The 5,737-nt window shown below is 40.0% G+C and overlaps 1 non-coding gene across 1 annotated transcript; it reads left to right on the forward strand.

The window, feature by feature from the left end:
* Positions 1 to 2,973: 2,973 nt before the first annotated feature.
* LOC136524887 (small nucleolar RNA R71) lies at positions 2,974 to 3,080 on the forward strand. Its single transcript, XR_010776238.1, has one exon. It is a non-coding gene; the product is annotated as a small nucleolar RNA R71 (small nucleolar RNA).
* Positions 3,081 to 5,737: the final 2,657 nt, after the last annotated feature.

A 5,737-nucleotide genomic window follows, 5' to 3' on the forward strand; every position in this document is an offset into this window, starting at 1 on the left:
TCATAGTATTGTGGCTGGTAGTTGGGGAAATTTCCTTCTTGCTAGTGCTCACTCGGAGCCTACTGCCAAGAGCCTTCGGAGTAATGAGGAGAGGGCTGCTCCCAACCAGCATGCTTAGGCTAGAACACATAGGAAGGTCCCACTTGATCCTAGCCTGCATAGCTAGTGAAAGCTGGTCCTTCTAGAATTGAGTCATCGCCATGATATCGAGGTTGTGGATTACGAGTCAACCTCACAGAAGCACTTCTATGAGGTGCTGCCTCCTTAACATGTAGATTGATGAGGAAAGAATTCATAGTGTACAAATCGAGATCCCAGTTAGGTAATGGAATCTCATTTGTGTACCCAAGATACATCATAACAATTTGCCCATTTTCTTTCTTTTTCAACATGTGAGCCTTGAGAAAATAGTCATAATCAATGTACTCACGGGGAATATCAATGTGACAAATTGAAGCATTATCTAACAGACCCAAATTCTAGGCAATGCGAGTGACCAAAGAGGTACACTCAACATCACCCTTGAGCTCAAAAACTTCCTTCCATTGATTCATCATGAACTTAACATGTGAAACTTTCCTCCTCTTCACCATAGCATACAGTAACTTAATATCATCTTCCCTTATAGTGTGAAAGTCAGGTTTGGGAAACAAAGAAAATCCTATCCACTTGTGCATGAACCACAGTGTAGGGTGATGGATATCATTAGTACGAGGATGGTAAATGTGAGGTTTTTCGGAAATTTCTCTCCAAAATTTTGCCTTATCAAAATCTTGCAGAGCTGAGTCTATGTCAACTACGTACTGTGCATTAAAATCTAGAAGCAAACTAAACTCCTTCCAGGTGATAGAATATTCTTTTCCAAAGAGTCTAAATTTAACTTCAGTATCAGTGGTTTGCAAAGTGTATAGAAATTCCACCATTAAAAGTTTAGACCCTTGCTCATGGATATTCCAAACATCTTCCCATCCATAGCTCTAAATATGAAGTCAAAGTCAACATCCATACCTATGGCAAGCAGAATAGCAAGATCATAGGCAGTAGTAAGAACGAACCTTCGGCTTTTCAACTGCTTGAAAGCATCTTTCTCTGCCTTGTTCTACAGCTTGAGGTGCTTCTCCTCCAGCAAGATGTTCATTTTAGCTGATGATGACTAAGGCGGCGCTCTAACAGCAGGGGATGGAATGTCGATCTGCATGTCGGCGCTCACCCTGGAAGAAGAACTTATCGTAGAATGGGACGATCCTGTGTGCTTGAACTTGCTCAAAAACTTGCTCATCTTCCTCTCGGCGAGGGTTCAGAATTTGAAGTTCACTGAACCGGACTTCTCCAGTTTTTCTTTTCATTTTTGGATGCATCAGTTAGTCCCATAGATGGGGACCTCGATGGTTGCACCTGCTTCTCTAGCCAATCTAATTTAGAGCATTGTTCCTGTCTTGGCTTGAAGGTGAATCGTTCTTCCTTCCCATTAATATGGAATTTGATTTCTCTAGCTCCAACATCAATGTGTGCATTTGTAGTGCTCAGGAAAGGTCTCCCAAGTATGATGGGTGTCGTCATGTCTTCCTACATATCAAGTACTACAAAGTCTATTGGAACAAGGAAGTTTCTTATTTTTACTAGAATATTCTCGGCGATTCCTGTAGGGTAGTGGACTGATTGGTCGGCTAGTTATAGGCACATCGATGTTGGCATGAGTGTTGAATAATTGAGCTTGTCAAAAACCTTCTTGGGCATGAGACTTATGCTGGCACCAAGGTCACATAGCGCATTCTCAAAGTTTTGGTTTTCGATAGAACAATCAATAGTGGGACATCCTAGATCCTTCTTCTTCATAGGTGATGTGTTCAGGATGGCCACACTACACTCCTCTGTTAACTTGATTACCTAAGAGGTGGGCAGCGATCTCTTGTTGTTCAGAATGTCTCTGAGATACTTTGCATAGGTAGGTACCTGTATGGCATCTAGCAGAGAAATATTGATATATAACTTTTGAATTACCTCTACAAACTTACCAAACTGCTCATCCATATTGATATATAACTTTTGAATTACCTCTACAAACTTACCAAACTGCTCATCCATTTTAGCCTTTCGATTCCTGCGTAGAAACGGTAGGAGGGTGGTGTCATGATAGTCTTGCATCATCACCTGTTCTTGTGGTCCAAATTCTTCGGCTTCTTTTTCTTCCTCTTCTTGTACTGTTGCCGGTATCTTACCTGTCCTTATTGGATATGGAGGATCATGAGTAGACCTACCACCTCTTGTGGTTATGGCGTTAACTTTTTCAAGGTTAGTGGCAAAAGGCAGAGCAGTGGCTAGCTAAGCTATTTGTGATTCTATCTTTTTATTATAGCTAAGTTGGTCTCTTATGGCAGAAGAAAACTTCCCATTTTAGTATTTATGTTTTCTAGTACCTTATCATTAGAAGCAAGCTTCTTAAAAATATTCTCATTAATCTTAGTCTATTCTAAGATCAAATCTCTCAAGGTTGGTTGTTTGGGACTAGAAGAATTATAGTAATTACCTAGATACTTACCTTGATAATTTGACCATTGTTGTTGTTGTTACCGCCATCCTTGTATTTGTTGTCATGGAATAGGATTGATAATATTTGCATCCTCTTGATATTCGAGGAAATCAACCCCTAAATATTCTCCACATATGTAGGAATTGTAAGCATCTTGAATAGCTTGACAATCCTTCTTGTAATTGGCTCGTTGTTTAAGCTAATTCAACAGTACGTCCATCTTGGTTGAAAGTGCACACACCTCTTCTAGTACTTCTTCGCTCTTATTGCATGTTTGAGTATTGCATTGAGACCAGCCTTGATTAGAGGCTATCTTTTCCACAAGAGTTTTAGCTTTTCCAAGGGTGAGAGACATGAATGCTCCTCCAGCAGTTGCATCAAGTTATTCATGAGCTTTCTGAATTAATCCATGGTAGAAGCCTTGCATGAGCAACCAATCTTCCATCCTATGATAAGGACAATCTGAAATGTATTCTTGAAAATATTCCCATGCCTTTGGAATGGTTTCTCCTTTCTGCTGTTGGAAGTTGGAAATTTTTCCTCTGAAGGCATTGGTTTTGCCTATAGGGAAAACTTTGCTAGATAGGCCTTCGAACATCTTGCCCATGTGTGGATGTCATCTTTGTTGGTGTAGAACCACTACTTCGCTCTTCCCACTAACAAGAATGGGAATAGGCAGAGTAGTATGATGTCTTAAGCAACGTCCTTGATGGTGATTGTGCTGCTTATCTCCATGAAATTCTAAAGATGAGCACTTGCATCTTCATGTGCCTTTCCGCTGAATGGGGTACCTTGCACCATGTTGATGAGGCTTGGCTTGAGCTCAAACTCATGGTTGTTAGTTTTGAGTGTTGGTCTAGTGCAGATGTTCTTGGTGCTTGGAGTAGAGAATTCACGCAAAGTCTTTTCAGCCATAGCTTCAAAAACTAGTGTTGAGCTGCCTCTTGATTGGTTTGATTGTGATTGATGGAATTTGTTGATGAATCAGAACCAATCCTGTAATACCCTGTATAAGATATGAACAAAGACAAACAAGGGTAAGCCTACTAAAGTAGAGGTGCATAGTTATGATTTCATAAAATAAGTATTTATTGATCAATTCTCTTAGCCTTGTGCCCCTCCCTAGCAATGGCACTAGAAATGCTTGTTGGCATTTCTTAGCATCACTCTTTAATAAGTTGTCATCCCTAGCAATGATGCCAGAAATGCGTTGTTGGTAATTATTGAGAATACTTGCAAATTTTTATATTAAGTATCTGCAAACGCATAGATAATATACATTGTAGCAATTTACCTGAGAGTATACCTAGTATCATTATTTATGTTATCCATAGGGAGGAGAGATGGGGTGGCTAGAGACATTGACAAATATGTATACTTATGATAAGATCATTAACTCATGCTTTAACAAGGGTTGTAGTAGAACTGACTAATTTATAAGAGCACAAGTACAATGACAGTCTACAAGCGGTCCCACTATCATACTTGAACCCATATAAACCTGGTAGTCCATCGAGTACCACGAAGGTTCTCGATTAACCACCAACATACAACCAAGATCATACATGATCCAACATACATGTCACATGTTACATAAAGTTCACAAATACAATTCCATACATCACATTATGATTAAAAGTTATTACAAACCATGTTCAAATAAGTAGTAGAGGAAGCAAATAAAGTTTGAAACCAACATCCCACATCATTGTTCAAATACTATGCCAACTCTGGATCACAACCACAAAAGCATAATAGAAGGATTAACGAGAGACGCCTTGCCCATGGCCCTACTCATCCATGGCGGGACAGAAGCAGTTCTTACAGTAGCCATGATACATGGTATTATCTACAATAAGTGGGAAATAAACCCTGAGTACAAGAAGGTACTCAGCTAGACTTACCTGTCATAAACCAAAAATAAAGTGACTCTAAGGATCATGCAAGGCTTTATAAGTGGAGTTAGCTTGACAACATTTTGCATAAAAAGCCACTAATTCAGCTATACATTATATAATTCGGTCCTCAAGTTAATTATAGCTATTCATTTCTTGATTAGCAACTAACCTATGCCAAACATGTGGTCTATCATTTAGTAGCATAACAATAGTAACCATAGCCGGTGTAATAATTCCATGTCCATCGTAACCATCATTCCAAAATTCAGTTAATATGATGTTGGGGCTAGTCAAGTTTCTCACTGTCTGGGAGAGGCAGTGATTCAAATTGATTTCCACCAGCTAGGAATTTATTCCTAACATACACCTAGGTCTACCAGCCATGGTAGCCTTAGGTCACCTTTGGTACAACTTAGGTACACATTTCATAGGTTCGATCAGTGCCACACATCTAGGGACAACCAGCTGCTAGGATGAATAGGACTACCCTACCCTTGGGCTCATGTCTGGCTCCTCGCACATCCATACTACCATCGAGAGTGCGCACTTTTATAGAACGGGGCCTGGCCTGAGTTGAGCTAAGTGAGAGGCATGCGTTCAATCTCGACAAAAGTGCCAACAACGGTATGATCCTTAATCAGCATAGATAGAATCACCTAAGTCAACCTACACATAGACTCCGTCCGACCTCTAGTATTATCCCATGGTTCTTTTCCACGATAGCAAATATAGCCAACTGTGCTCCGGTATCCACCTATATCTCGTTGGTGACAGGAAATCACCCGACTTCTATCGGTCTAAGCATGGCTAAGCATATATTTGATCCTAGACCTACACAGGGTTAAAGGTATATCTCTAGACAAGGTAGTTATATACATCAAGTGTTTCCAAATCAATTCTACTAACCTAATGCATCAAACATAAAGGACTCAAGTGATATTTTGTAAAACATGGGAGACTTAGAATGCTCCGGGGCTTGCCTTTGAGAAAAGAAGTTGGCCAATGATTCGGGCACTCAGGTATCTCCTATAGAGTTTGCTCCTAGCCTTCTGAAGCTATGAGCTGAGGTGCCTCCTATTGTTCCTCTGGCTCTTCATCGAATTCCAATAGAGTTATCCCCTCGGACGATCCTATATGCATGAGCAGGAAATAAGATATCATGGATGAATATATAATGACATGTATAATATGATATGATGTGATGCATGCATCCTCATAAGTGTTCTCAGTAGCATTGCATTAAGGTGATAACCAGTTACATTTTCTTTTACTGAGTAGGTGCATATCTCTTCTCTAGTAACTTAAACAA

The sequence above is a fragment of the Miscanthus floridulus genome, chromosome 18, assembly GCF_019320115.1.
Source record: "Miscanthus floridulus cultivar M001 chromosome 18, ASM1932011v1, whole genome shotgun sequence".
NCBI classification, from domain to species: domain Eukaryota; kingdom Viridiplantae; phylum Streptophyta; class Magnoliopsida; order Poales; family Poaceae; genus Miscanthus; species Miscanthus floridulus.